The sequence below is a fragment of the Odontesthes bonariensis genome, chromosome 23, assembly GCF_027942865.1.
Source record: "Odontesthes bonariensis isolate fOdoBon6 chromosome 23, fOdoBon6.hap1, whole genome shotgun sequence".
Taxonomy (NCBI): Eukaryota; Metazoa; Chordata; class Actinopteri; order Atheriniformes; family Atherinopsidae; genus Odontesthes; species Odontesthes bonariensis.
The window spans coordinates 23,519,567-23,534,633 of record NC_134528.1 but is presented as its reverse complement, the minus strand read 5'-3'; positions in this window follow the sequence as shown (position 1 = coordinate 23,534,633).

The window sequence follows — 15,067 nt, the reverse complement described above, 5'->3', positions numbered from 1 at the left end:
TCGCGGCCACTGTGGGAACTGTGGTGCTTAGTTGGAGTGACAACTGGGATAGCGAACCAAGTGTAGCGAGAAATGGCTAGCCAATCAGACAAGGATATCTACGTGAAAGAGGGGGGGTTTCGAGCTGTCACATACATTTAACCCTTTATGTGCCATAATAATGGAGGACAGCGGTTGTATTGGTCATGATTACACAATAGGGGGCTGAATATTGGTAGGGACGTGACCCTAGCGTCCCTACCCAAAATTACTCTCTTTCAAAGAGCGCACGTTTCACAAAGCCCCGATATCTCAGTTTGTTGTTCATTTTAGTGGATACCCGCCTTGGTTTAGCTAAGGATAGCTTGCTAATCGCGGCACCTAGAGACACGCAGTTTTGACCCACAAAGAGTTTAAAGTCTCAGCTTTCAAACGAGCCATAACATGTTTCAGTGGCCCTATCACATAATATGCTGTGACTGTACAAAAAACGTCGAAAAATGGTTAAGAACGCTGGGATTCTACGACATAATTCCGTAAACACCACCGATATTCAATGTGTTAACCACAATGTAAGACAATGTTACATTAATATTATGTTTTTTAATGTCAATTTATTGTATTTGTACATCTTCAATTCTAATTTTACATACAATATTCTGTATGTTTTTACAGGTTTATCAAATTTTCCATAAAACAATGTAATAACTGTAAATTAACAGATGCTAGTAGTAATTTAAATATTTACCTTCAATAATATAATTGACATTATTACTATGATTTTTAAAGGTAATTTAACATGTTTCTTTCATATTCAAATGTAATTTTACGTCAAATGTGATGTAATTTTACAGATCTTTCCTAATAATTGTAATCTGGTTATTTTTTTAACCTCCGCTAATCACCATGAGACCATCCGGTTTCATCTCCTGTCATCTACCAACATTCCACTAATCCAAGGCTACCCTTGACTCTGTCGACACAGCCCCCACATTGACTGGGCCACAGGGACCATCCTCGGTTGGGGCGACTTCATTGCCCCCCCCATCGGCCGTATGACTGCTCCTTTGACCTGATGCCTGGCACTTCACCTCCCAAGTCTGTACTCCCTGTCTGGTACTGAACGGGAGTCCATGGAGTCCTACATAAATGACTCCCTGGCTGCCGGTATTATACGTCTGCTGGGGCAGGATTCTTCTTTGTGGAGAAGAAGGACAAGACCCTGCGCCTCTGCATTGATCATCAGGGACTCAATGACATCATTATAAAAAAGCGGTACCCTCTTCCCCTCATCTTCTCAGCCTTCGAGTTACTTGAAGGGGCCATGATCTTCACCAAGCTCGACCTCCGTAATGCCTACCACCTTGTCCGCATCAGAGAGGGGGATGAGTGGAAGACTGCTTTTAACACACCCACCAGACATTATGAATAATTGGTTCATATTTGATTCATAAAGACTGTGACAGCCTTGCCTGAAAATGCACTCACCAAACTCCAAGACTGCTTTTCACAGACAGACTGGGACCTATTTGAGCATCAGGACCTGGAGACACACACAGGAATGGTCCTGGACTATATTCAGTTCTGTATCAGGAATGTGACTGTGGAAAAAACCATCCGGGTTTTCCCAAACAAGAAACCCTGGATGACCAACCAGGTCCGCACACTCCTCAGGAACCGTGATGCTGCCTTCAGGTCAGAGGATAAAGCGCTGTACAGTGCTGCTAGAGCTGACCTGAGACGAGGAGTAAAAAGAGCAAAAACGGACCACAGGATGCAGATGGAGTCCCATCTGTCCAGCAACAACATTCAGGAGGTATGGCAGGGATTACATGACATCACCAACTTCAGAGGTTGTGATGCGTCAACTCTGTGGTGTGCAATATATCCACATACTTGAACCTACTAACACCTTATTTCATTTTATCTATTACCATTAACACCATATTTGATTTTATTTATTTTATTACCGTAAAAAACTGTGCATCTTACATCCTTCCCTTTTTTACATTACTTATATATTTTTTATATTCGCACTCTTTGCACTGTTTTTGGTGGCTTTAAACTTCATTGTACCACGTATAATGACAATAAAGGCATTCTGATCTGTGAGCCATTCGGCCTCACCAATGCCCAGGCAATCTTCTAGGCCTTGGTCAACGACATCCTCAGAGACATGATTGACAAGTATGTTTTCGTCTATTTAGATGACTTCCTCATTTTCTCCAAGTCCCGTGAAGAGCATATCCACCCTGTCCAGACGGTCCTCCAACACCTGCTGGAGAACTCCCTTTTCGTGAAGGCCGAAAAGTGTGAGTTTCACTCACAGTCCGTGTCATTCCTGGGTTACATTGTGGACCAGGGTCGCCTGGAGATGGATCCTGCCAAGGTGGACGCAGTGTTGTGTTGGCCAGTCCCTGAAACCCGTAAGAAGCTGCAGCAGTTCCTGGGCTTTGCCACTTTTTACAGGGGTTTCATCCGCAACTATAGCTTCATTGCTGCCCATCTCACAGCCCTGACATCCTCCAAGACTCCCTTCCGATGGTCCCATTCTGCAGATACTACCTTTCAGACCCTGAGGGACCGCTTCAGTTTTGCACCCATCCTCCAAGTCCCCGACCCCCAAACCCGGGATGTCCTTCTACAACGTTTTTGGTGGCCCACGTTACAGGAGGACATCTGGGAGTATGTCAGAGCCTGCCAGACCTGCAACCAGAACAAACCATCGCGCCAAGCCTCATCCGGCCTCCTGCAGCCTCTCCCGGTGCCACATCGCCCCTGGTCCCACATTTCAGTGGATTTTGTGATGGGCCCCCCACCATCGGATGGGAAGACGGCCATTTTTACCATTGTGGACCGCTTCTCTAAGATGGCCCACTTTGTGTCCTTCTCTAAGCTCCCGTCAGCTATAGAGACAGCCCAGCTGCTCCTCAACCACGTCTTTCGCCTTCATGGGATTCCTGTGGACGTAGTCTCGGACAGAGAGCCCCAGTTTTCCTCAGTGTTCTGGCGGGAGTTCTGCAGCCTCTTGGGAGCCACCACCAGTTTGTCATCCGGGTACCAACCTCAATCTAATATGCCCACAACACCCTGACCAGCTCCACCACCGGTTTTGTCTCCTTTCCAGTGTGCCTATGGTTACCAGCCTCCTCTATTCCCAGCCCTGGAAGGGGAAGCCTCTTGCCCTTCAATCCAAGCCTTCATCCGCTGCTGTCGTCGGACCTGGGCCCATGCTAGGGCCTCCCTCCTGAAGGCGGCAGACCGGTACTCCTCAGCAGCCAACCATCGTCGTTCTCAAGCTCCAGAGTACCAGGTGGGTCAGAGGGTTTGGCTCTCCACCCGTGACCTTCCTCTGCGTGTAGAATCCAACAAGCTGGCTCCCAAGTTTGTCGGGCCCTTCGCCATCGAGAAGGTCATCAGCCCTGTGGCTGTCCGGCTCAAGCTCCCTCAGTCCATGCGGGGGCACCCTACATTCCATGTGTCCAAGGTCAAGCCGGTTAGCAAGAGACCGCTGGTGCCTGCTGCTCCAGGCAAACCTGTAATGAGTTCCATCCTCCAAATATCACTTCAATTGTGTGCTCCCAAACTACAATCACTAGTTCCTCCATTACCTTCTCTGTCATCACCCTCTCTGCAGTTCCCCTCTTCAACAACCCCTGGATAAATTATAGTCACCACACTGAGGGGGTGTTCGGCCTATTTGGAAAAATAAATTAAAAAAACACTGTTGTGACACAACTTCAAACAATTTCATTCAATAGCTGAATATTCTGACTCTGAAAAAACACCTAAAGAAAAGAGTCAGTACAACTGTGATTTTTTTTAAACAATTTCAGGGCAAATATGCAATTTTTTTTTTTTATTTCCTCTTCCCAAACTCAACATATGTCAGGAAACACCAGGAGAAAATGAGAATCTGCATGTGTGCATGCAAATCTTTTGTGGTTGAAGTGAAACCTGTCTCATTCATAATATGGTAACACATGGGAACAATTAAAACTCAACGAGCTGTCATCGATTAGTAAACCTCCTACATTTTCTACACTTTACCCTTTGAGGTAGAGTGTACTGTTCTAAATAAACGAGCACTCATACCTACAGACCCCAATGGTCGATTAGTGTGAGGTATGGAATCAGAAGGCAAAGATAGTGGAGGTGAGGATAGGACCCTAAAGCAGAGGCAGAAAGCTATAAGCTAGGTTAAGAGATTTATTTTTGATCACACAACTGATGCAGTTCAGAAGATTTCGTTGGGATCCAGGCAGGAGATTCCAGGAGAACAGGCTGGTGGGTAAAGAGCAGCAGCACAGGCAAATGAACAGTTAAGCACTGGATGGCAATTCACAAGTGAAGAGTGGACAGACCAGTTACAAAGTGTTCTTTTGTCTTTACAAAAGGTTTAATAAACTGATTACTGTTACTTGAATTGCAGATTTTTTAGATGGATGCTGACTGATTCATAGTAGGTGGGATTTTCCCTAGCATGGTGGCAACGGAAATGAGTAAATAGGCTTGAACTATCCAGGCGAGTATGCCCATAGAACCAGGTAAGGCAGGTAATTGCTGGTAAGAACAGGGTTAGTTCAAGATTCGATATAAACAGATCTGAGTCACAAACATAGAAGCCAACTGTGACCTGTGTAGGTAAACTGAGTGACTGGTTGGTAAAAAGCAGACCTGAATCGCTGAAAAGTTGAAAGGACTGTGATCCACAGGTGAAGAGATGAAAGATGGAGGAAAATTGACACACCCTAACACTCCTTCCAATATGAAATGGTCAGAAAGGTAAAGATGTTACAAATTAAGGAACGCTTAATTTTTCATATACTGCTATCACTGTGGCCCAACATTTGTGAGAATGGCTAGTTTTCTGACTTTAAACTTGAACCACTTATGACTAAAGAGCAGCAACAGCATGACAAAAACAATGCAGAAAATAATGAACGTCAGTAGATGTCTGCAGAATTTGACAAGCAGGAATCAACTAATCAGTCTGCAGAAAAGGCTGAAATGACAAGTGGATTTGACTTAAAAACAACAGGTGTGAGCAGCTCATTGCAAGTGACACTGATAAATCAGCGAGATAACTTAGTCAACATGCAACTCCATGTATTAATATCTATCCCATGTTATCATCATTACCCCAATACCAAACTGCAGGTTTATACAGAGAAATATATTCAATTTAAATGCAACTTGTGTATTTGGTATATGTATTTAGAAAAAAAAATATACATTTCTTTACTCTTGACAGTTTTCCTTTGAAATAAAACAGAAGCTTCGTCATTTCTGTAATTTGTTAGTTTATGACAAAAATCTCAAATTTATTAGCAATGCAGTAAAGACAAGAAAAATATGACATGCTTGTTTAAGTAGTACATATAAACATTGTGCTGGTGCTCCTATTTCCAGTTAGCACCACTGTTCATAATGAAAAAGTTAGTCTGGAGCTTTTAATTGTTCAAAAACGTTTCATACTTCTTATCTTGTCATTTTTAATTTTTCTATGCCATCAAAAATGGAATTGAGTTTTTTCCTGGTCAGTGGTATTGAGTTTAGATTCATAGTATTGTGCGAGCCCTTTTCTTATGAGCTGAGAATTGACAATTTATTCATATTGTGCTTTAGCCAACATTAGCAGCAATGGAGATGTCCCTCTTATTCTGTTCTGTCCAGGTGTACAGTGGCTGCATACGGAGTCATTATGCATGACATAGCTGAGCATAGAATGGTTCCTGGGTTATGGTGACTGAAAGCGTTTATGCTTATGGTATGGAATTGGACCCAATGATGTGTTGACTATTTCCTGCTTCACCTTGAATCCATTAGTTTTAAAAAGCAAAACGTACACCCAGAACATACTGAACCCCTACATTCTACGAGTACTGATACAGCGCTTTAAGCTGTGGCTCTTACTCTCACAACAAAAAGCAGTTCGGAGCCAAATGTCTGTACTCAGTGTGATGTTTACAGAAAGAAATGAGGCCACCTCAACAGGTGGGTGTGGACAAAAGGCTGTCAGTGCTCTGCATTTATGCAAGGATTAACAACAGCCTTAAAGGGCAGCACCTTCATTCGGATACAATGGGGCTAAATAAAACTAATACAACTAACTTTACATTCAGTTTATGCAGATTCAATTGTGGAAAGAGAGAGAGAAAAGTGATTATTATGATTGAAGCAGTTACTTGACATTCCCTGTGGTTGGCCTATCAAGTGTTTTATATTTTGACAAAGTTTTGAGCGTCTTGAGCGAGCGACTGCGGCGGCCAGATACCATTCATTTTCAATGTAGGCTGGCATCGATGAGCGGCCGAGTGTTGTGAGCAATGCGAGCGACGTGTCGAAAGTTGAAAGAGGCTCAACTTTATGCAAATGAGCATTGGCACGATGGCGGCGACAGCCAATTGTGGACCGATCTGGTTTCCGAATGCGGAAAAGAGCAAAAAAAGGCAGAAAGAGAGGAAAACAATGGAGGATAAATTAATCATTGCAGTCTCCGGTTTCCCAGAGCTGGACGATACAAGCCTGTTTGCCTACAGAGACAATCAAAAATAACATGATGCTCGAACTTGCTTTTATCCAGTCGGAAATAGCGCTGGAACCAAACATCATCGAAGCAGAGCTACTGAATCAGCCGGTGAAATTCTCCGTGGAGAGGCCGGTTTCTCAGTACGTTATGGACCCAGATGGACCGACAGCAACGGGCCCTGCGTTTCCATTCTAAATATGCAGATGTAACACAAAGAAGGCTGCCCAGAGTGCGATCCATGGTGAAAGAGGGAACCAATGTATAGATTATTATATATGCCTGCTGTTTGAAAGCTCGCCCCTTCGTTCGCTTTGGACGTTTTGGTCACTCACTTTTGGTGTGCAGCGACTGCAGGAGGTGCGTTGTGAGCGACCTGAGCGACCACAGGCAATCCTGTCGCTTTTGGTGTGAGTGCCCGGTACTGGGAATCTTTGCTTCACGAGTGGGGGTAGAACAGAATGGGAGAATGACAGGTGGATTGCGGCAACATCTGCAGTGACGTGAACAGTGGCGGCTCCTGACAAATTTCTCAGGGGGGGGGGGGCAATAGTAGCGATGATGACTAAAGTGACCCATTCAATGGGTAAATTAATTAATTAAAAAACAAGTTAGTTGTCACTGTTTGTTTTATTATCTGGTCAACTCACATTACCAACATCGCATTTAAGCACTAGATGGCAAGATAAAGATTTTCCCTAGAGCAACATTTGCCACATACTAGTAGGTAATCAATTTACCTTCAAATACCTTTGAACATGGAGAGAGATATCTGCTTCATCATTAATTAAGACAGGGAGTTGATACAAGTTGAAAACATGTATCTGCAATTAGTATTTATTTACAGTTCTTGACTTTATATTAGCATTGATTATCTGTACCTCACATTGAGATTTTTTCTTTTTTCTAAATTTCATTCCTGTTTTTTCTTGGAAGAAATTGCTTTTTTTGGACAAGTGTTCCTTCCTGCCTTGGATGCTGTGCAGCTGGATTGATTTTTCCCAAGACTTTTGTATATTTTGCTCTTTTGTTATGATGCATAACCACAGCAACAGGGTGGTTTACAACAGGGAGCAGCTGATTAACATTGGAAAAGCAGAAATAATTCGACAAGTGAAGCCAGAAATCCCACTGAAATTGAAAAGGAGGCGTCGTGGATGCAGAGCAGGAGCAAAGAGGAGAGAAAGAAAGAAGAAGTTCAAACCATCTCTGCCATCCGTCATCATGGGCAATGTAAGATCGTTAGCTAACAAGTTGGATGAACTTCTAGCCTTGACAAGGACTCAGCAAGAATATCGGGAATGTAGCATTATGTGTTTTACTGAGACATGGCTACAGTATCATATCCCCGACTCCAGCGTCTCTCTGCCGGGCTTCCTGACTGTACGAGCAGATTGAGATTTAAAGAGTAGCAGGAGAAGGAAAGGGGGTGGATTGGCAGTGCTTGTCAACAATAGATGGTGTCACCCAGGACATGTTACTGTGAAGAGTCGTCTCTGCAGTCCTGACATTGAACTATTGGCAGTAAGTTTTCGTCCATATTATTTGCCAAGAGAGTTCACCAGTGTTGTTTTGGTGGCTGTTTACATTCCACCCTCAGCTGTTGCAGACACTGCATGTGATGTCATCAGTTCCGTTGGTGCCAAGATACAGACACAACATCCCAATTCTTTTGTGGCAATATCTGGTGATTTTAATCATGCCTCACTCTCTGCTACACTGCCAACTTTTCAACAGTTTGTCAGCTGCTCTACCAGAGAAAACAAGACATTGGATTTGTTTTACACAAATGTCAAGGATTTGTAGCAGCATAGATGCATGACCAGTTCCCTCACCTGCCTGTAGGCATGCTGTCAATTATTCAATCAGAGGAGTGGCAGTATAAAAGGAGCCCTCCCTCATGCTTTCCCTGTCTGCTTCCATTGAATTGTCTGCTTCCGGGTTAGGGGTCATTTTCTCGACAAGGTATGTCTGCTGCTCTCGCGGCATGTTCACCTTTTGGTCTCTCTGGTGTGCTGATTATTTGTTGTTGCTGCAGTGGTGGCCGTTATGCATCCCTGGCTCCAATGGCTCTCGGGGTGCTGTCTCCCCTCGCGGTGGTGAGTGTTTGATCTCTCTGTGTCTCTGTATATATGCTACATTTTAGGGCTAACGCTAGTATGCTCAGTTAACAGGTGTACTGCCGCCTGGGTCGCTCTCCTCTCCTCCTCCGGAGCGTGTGTCTGTGTCATAAGATGCCGTTGTAATTCTGATCGCACTGACCGGTAGGCTGGAGACACTGCTGCTCTGCACGGAGCTTTTATCCTGCTGCTCTGCACGGAGCTTTTATCCTGCTGCTCTGCACGGAGCTTCTGATCCTGCTTTACTGACTGACAGTTCGTCCAACCTGCTCGGGGTTTTTATCTATCGCCGATAAGTATTGCCTGAACAAGGTCTTGCTTGGGATTCCCTGTTTTAATGTTGTAATCGTCTAGTGCTTCAGCCTTAACGGCTGCGCCTGGCGCCGACGGACGGCGGTCTGAGCGCTGTGCCTGACGCACGGAAGGTGTCTGGCAGTTTTAATTGATTTTGAGGTTACACTCCCTTAGTTTCTGTTTTGTTTTCTTTGTTAGCTACTTTGAGATAATTTGTATATTGTTTTCTTTTGGAATACATTTGTATTTTGGTTTTGTTTATTTCTTTTTCAGTTACTAAATTGACCATTATTAAGATTTGTTTATCTCCTTCTCAGTGCTGGTGGCTGGGTGCTGGTGGTCCGGCTGGTGGTCTTCCCCCTTTCTTTTTGCTGTGTTCCTTTGGGATTTGAGTTCTCACATTTTGGTGCCTTTAAGTTGGTTTGTTGTTTCTTTATATATTTTAGTTAGGATTCTGCCCCCCTTCTCACTAGCCCCTGTTTCCCCAGTCACGCTCAGCACTGTTTAGGTCTTCTTTCATTTTTCTGTATGAATGTTTTTAAATCGTATTATAAAAAGACAACTATTATAATAAAAACTAGATCTTTTTGTATAAACATTGAACTACGTCTTCTCATTCATTGTATATTGAACCTGCGTGTCCTTGAACCTAAACTTAATAATTCTCTGGGTGAAATTCCTGGAGTGGCGTTGTTGGATCACACCGAAAACTATTTGAGCTTAACTTAGTCTGCTCGGCTGCCACAGATTCATACATTTCCAAATCAAGACCTCCCCTGGGTAGATCAGATCACGACCTTGTTTTTCTCTGTTCAGTATATAAACCCCTTGTCCAGAGACTACCTGTCACAAAAAGGACTGTTAGAAAGTGGTCACATGAAGCTGAAGAAGCCTTACAGGGTTGTTTTGATGCAACTAATTGGATTTCTCTTTGTAAGCCACATGGAGAGGACATTAATGCCATGACTGAGTGTGTGACTGACTATATAAACTTCTGTGTGGACAACACCATCCCCACCAGAACAATGAGATGCTTCCCTAATAACAAACCCTGGATCACCAGTGAGCTAAAGGAACTATTGAACAAGAAAAAAAGAGCCTTTAGGGAGCGAGACAAGGAGTTACTGAGGAGTATACAGAAGCAGCTCAAAGTCAAGATCAGAGAGAGGTGTATAGAAAGAAGCTTGAGAGTAAACTGCAGAGGAACAATATCAGAGATGTGTGGTCAGGAATGAAGATCACAGGCCTCAAGCAGAGGGAGGATCGGATGGATGGAAGTCTGGACAGAGCAAATGAGCTGAACAGATTCAGTTCAGGAACAAGCTCACCATCCTCCCCTCCTGTTCCCAGCCAAAGAGACATCCCACCCTCCTCTGACCCACAGCTTTCCTGTAACATCTCCACCTCCACCACAGTCAAGGATTCTTCTGCTTCCACTAGTTTGTCTTCAACCCAATCAGGAGATACTGCTGTCCCCTTTGCCCCCCCCTCCCACTTTTCTGTTTCTAGAAGTCAGGTGAAGAGGCAGTTGGAGAGACTGAACCGGAACAAGGCTGCAGGTCCAGATGGTGTCAGCCCCCGAGTCCTGAAGGCCTGTGCAGAGCAGCTCTGTGGGATTCTGCAACACCTTTTCAACCTTAGCTTGACCCAAGAGAAGGTACCACTGTTGTGGAAGACATCCTGTCTGGTTCCGGTACCAAAGAAAACTCACCCTTCAGACATCAATGACTACAGACCTGTTGCCCTGACATCCCACATCATGAAGGTCCTGGAGAGACTCCTGTTGACCCACCTGTGTAAGCAAACCAGCACATATCAGGACCCCCTGCAGTTTGCTTATCGCCATGGAGTTGGAGTTGAAGACGCTATCATACACCTGCTTCAACAAACCCACTGTCATCTGGAAAAAGCAGGCAGCACTGTGAGGATCATATTCTTTGATTTCTCCAGTGCATTTAACACAATCCAGCCTGATCTGCTTCGTCTGAAACTCCAGAAGACTCAGGTGGAGGCCTCAACAATCACCTGGATTAATGACTACCTGACAAACAGACCACAGTTTGTCAGACTGAAGAATTGTGTGTCTAACCAGGTGATCAGCAGCACAGGAGCACCACAGGGGACTGTACTCTCACCATTCCTTTTCACTCTGTACACTTCAGACTTCCAGTACAAGTCAGACTCCTGTCATCTACAGAAATATTCAGATGACTCTGCAGTTGTCGGGTGTATCAGAGATGGACAAGAAGCTGAGTACAGAGAGCTGGTGGACTGCTTTGTGGCATGGTGTGGGAACAATCATCTCATCTTGAATGTTAACAAAACAAAGGAGATGATTGTAGATTTCAGGAGAAACAGGGTCAGATCGAACCCCGTTTCCATCATGGGAGAAGAAGTGGAGGTGGTTGAGGAATATAAATACCTTGGTGTTCATCTGGACAACAGACTGGACTGGAGACACAACAGTGAAGCCATCTACAAGAAAGGACAGAGCAGACTGTACTTCTTGAGGAAGCTAAGGTCCTTCAAGGTTTGCAACAAGATGTTGCAGATATTCTACAAGTCTGTTGTTGAGAGCGTCATTTCCTCTTGCGTCATCTGTTGGGGCAGCAGCATCAGAACCAGGGACCTAAAAAGACTCAACAACCTGATAAAGAAGGCTGGTTCTGTTCTGGGGATGACTGTGGAACCTCTGGAGACAATAATGCAAAGAAGGATTTTGCATAAAATCAAGAGAATTATGGACAACCATGAACATCCTCTCCATGAGACAGTTATCGGAAAACAGAGTCTCTTCAGTCAAAGGCTTCTTCAGATTGGATGCAAAACGGACCGCTACAGGAAATCTTTCCTGCCCACAGCCATCAGCATCTATAATAACTCCTTGATTTAATTGAGCTACATCAACATTTAATTTCCCTCCGGGATAAATAAAGTATTTTTGAATTTGAATTTGAATTTCCCATTACAAATAGTTACAATTTCTGTTATTAATCAAAGAAACCACCAGACTATTTACATTAAAAAAGCAGAATTAAGAAATCAGACCCAAAATAAAGTGTTGGCTGTTTCACAGACCGCTATCCAAGTTTTCCGCTCTTACCAACTCCATGAAAATCCTCGATTATATGATTTCCCTCCCTTAGGATAAATTTGTTTCATATTAGAATTTGGTCTGGGAGGTCCTGATTGGTTGCCAATTTATCCTCATTGCTACGCCGACTAAAGGGGATTTCTTTCAATGAAACAATTGAGTTACTCCGTACATTCTAGTGCATGGTATGACGTATGACTTATACACGTATGGCGTATGACGTAAAGCACGTTGGGGCGAGCCCTCTCAGAACCCATAAAGATTGTATTCTAACGCCAGAAATTTGAAGAAAAAAAAAGATTTTACATTAGAGTCAATGGGAGTAGTTGGGGCAATTTTCAACCTGATTGAAATCGCCTCAAAGGGGCTGTACCAAGGCTCTGGGCGTGAATGCTGTACCAATTTGTTGTGATGAGGAGAGAGCTGAGCTGAAATGTACAACTGTTGATTTTCCAGTCTATCTACCTTCCCCTTCCAACTTTCAACTATGACGTGAGATGTGGGTAGTGACCAAAGGACTGACAATGTGAATTCAAGCAGCCAAAATAAGCTTTGACACTGTTGTCATGGGATGGCTGGGGAGAGGGAGGACTTGGAATCTCTGCTTCGACTGTTGCCCTCTTGACTCAGTCCCAGATAAGCAGCAGAAAAGGGGTGGATGAATGGATGGATGGAAGACATATGTTAACACCTAACTTTGCTTAAAAAAAAAGCACGATGAAAGAGTCGATTGGCAACAAAACCAGGACAGCGAGTGAAAAGAGGTGACAAAAAAGTTTTGTAACTAGGGAAATTACAAATGATTTTTAGGGATTTTTTTTTTTTTTGAGCATCGATCTACTGATCCATTATTTACATTATAGCTTTTATTGGCACAGCAGAAGTAATTATGGCCATATAATTGTAGGCAGTGTATCACCGGAGCTTTCCTAAGAGAAATATCTGATATGATTAATTCTATTCTAACACAAAGACTGCACACATTTCAAGCCATTAGTGCTTAATCCTTCTTGGCGGCTCCTGCTTGATATTGATCAAAATGATCTCCAGAGATTGAGTTACTGATAAAAACATGGTGAGCAGGTGAACAGAATGACAGACTTGGGGTTTAGAGGGTGATTGATGACAGGCTGTTATAGTAAGATAAAGACAAGTGCTTGGGTCGAGTAGACAAGGGACATAGATTTTTAGTCAGGGATGTGACTACTGAGACCCTTTCAGACAAGTCACGCAATCCTTTCCATTAATCTGACGTGTCAACTTTGTGTCTGAATAAGCTAAGAGTAACATTTACACATCACTTTCAAAAATCTGAATTTCTACAGTGCCATTTACTGATAGATACACACAAGCTCATGTGGATTCATTTTGGGTGTAAACTGTTTGTCAAAGGAATCCAGCAAAATTAAAAGAAGAAATTTTTATGTCATTTTCTTGTCAGATCATCCTATGGCAATGAACAATAGGTGGGCCCATTGGCCTCACTAAAATTCCATACAAACGCTTGTATTTTTCACCAGAACTTAGTCTTTTGATCTACGTAATAGACTGAACCACACCTGCTTTCTGAAACAGATCTCTGTGAATGTCAATAAATGTCAACCTCATCTGAAGTAGATTGGGTCAGGATGAGCTTAATAAAAGTCTGGCTGCACAGGGCACCAGACCTAATTTATTTTCTGCTTTTGATCAATGAGAACTGTGGATATGATACTTATTAGACTATTCTTCAGACCAAAAAACTAATACATTGCTTTCACTGTTCCAGCCATATGTATCCATGTCTGCATCTGCTAATTTGTTCCTTAGTACAATTTCTCTGATCTTTTTCAGGGTGGACACTTCAGAAAATGTCTGCAGCTGTCGTGGATAACCAGACATCTAATAAGCAGAACCAGAGAGATCCTGATTATTTGACAAAGGTAGAAATGTGCAACCCTCCATGCTTGATCTTTAGTTATATTTGGGAGGGTTAATTGAGTATCATATTTAGTTAACACAAGCTTTCAACTGAGGTGCACTTGAGAAATAAAAAACAAACTACGCATAGATAAAAAAGCAAAACAACTAGATGTAGAACACTATGTGCCCCTGTATGCCTGTTCAAATGACCCATCCAGCTATTATTAATAGATGATGTAATACTGGATATTTGTGGAAGAATAACCACCTAAACTTTCTACCAGTTGAGGATAGTTAATTCTAGTGCTAAATGCAGTAAATTACATAAATTGCTTTCAGTTAAAGTATTCAACATTTTCAACCTTAATAAAGCAGGAAGCTGTTTTATTTGCATTTCAAGACAGTGATTTGTTAAGGTCTTATATAACATGTTTAAAGTTTATAGCGAATACTGTTCAATGTCTTCTGTTGTTGTGAAAAGACCAACAAAGACACTCCTGTACAGAGAAATGTTTAATTGTATCTCTCATCCATTAGACAATACCATTGCATTCTTACCTTTTTCCTTCTTTATGAACTGGTGGACACCACAGGTACATCTTAATGATACAGAACTCAATGCATAGAAACCTGAAACAGTCAAAATGTAGGATAGTTATCTTCAAAGTTATCCTAATAGACAAACTTGTCATAGAAGTTGAATAAATGGTATGTATGCACATAAAGTGAATAAAATGTTTATTTTTCAGACTTTGATCTCACATACAGCCCCAAATTGGCCTCTTCGGAACAGCACATGAGTGGCAGGGGAGGACGGACATGGAAAAGCAACTTAAATTCCAGGAGAACAACACAAAAAGCATGCTCAAGTCAGACATCGTGCCGGCTTAAGACACATCAAAGCAGACGGTACCTTAGGAGGAGCAATAAATGGTATGAGAGGAAGAGAGGGAAAATATGTAGAGCTCGAGGATGAGCGCTGCAAAAGGGGATGGCGAGCATGTTTCTTGCCAACTGAGGTGTGGGCAACCGGCTTTGCGGAAAGATCCCTATGCAAAGCTTACAGCTTCCTCACTGGTGAACGCAAAAAAGGAAAGCCAGCAGCCAAGCTTTGAGGAAGCAGAATAAGCTTCCAGATGGCTGCGGATC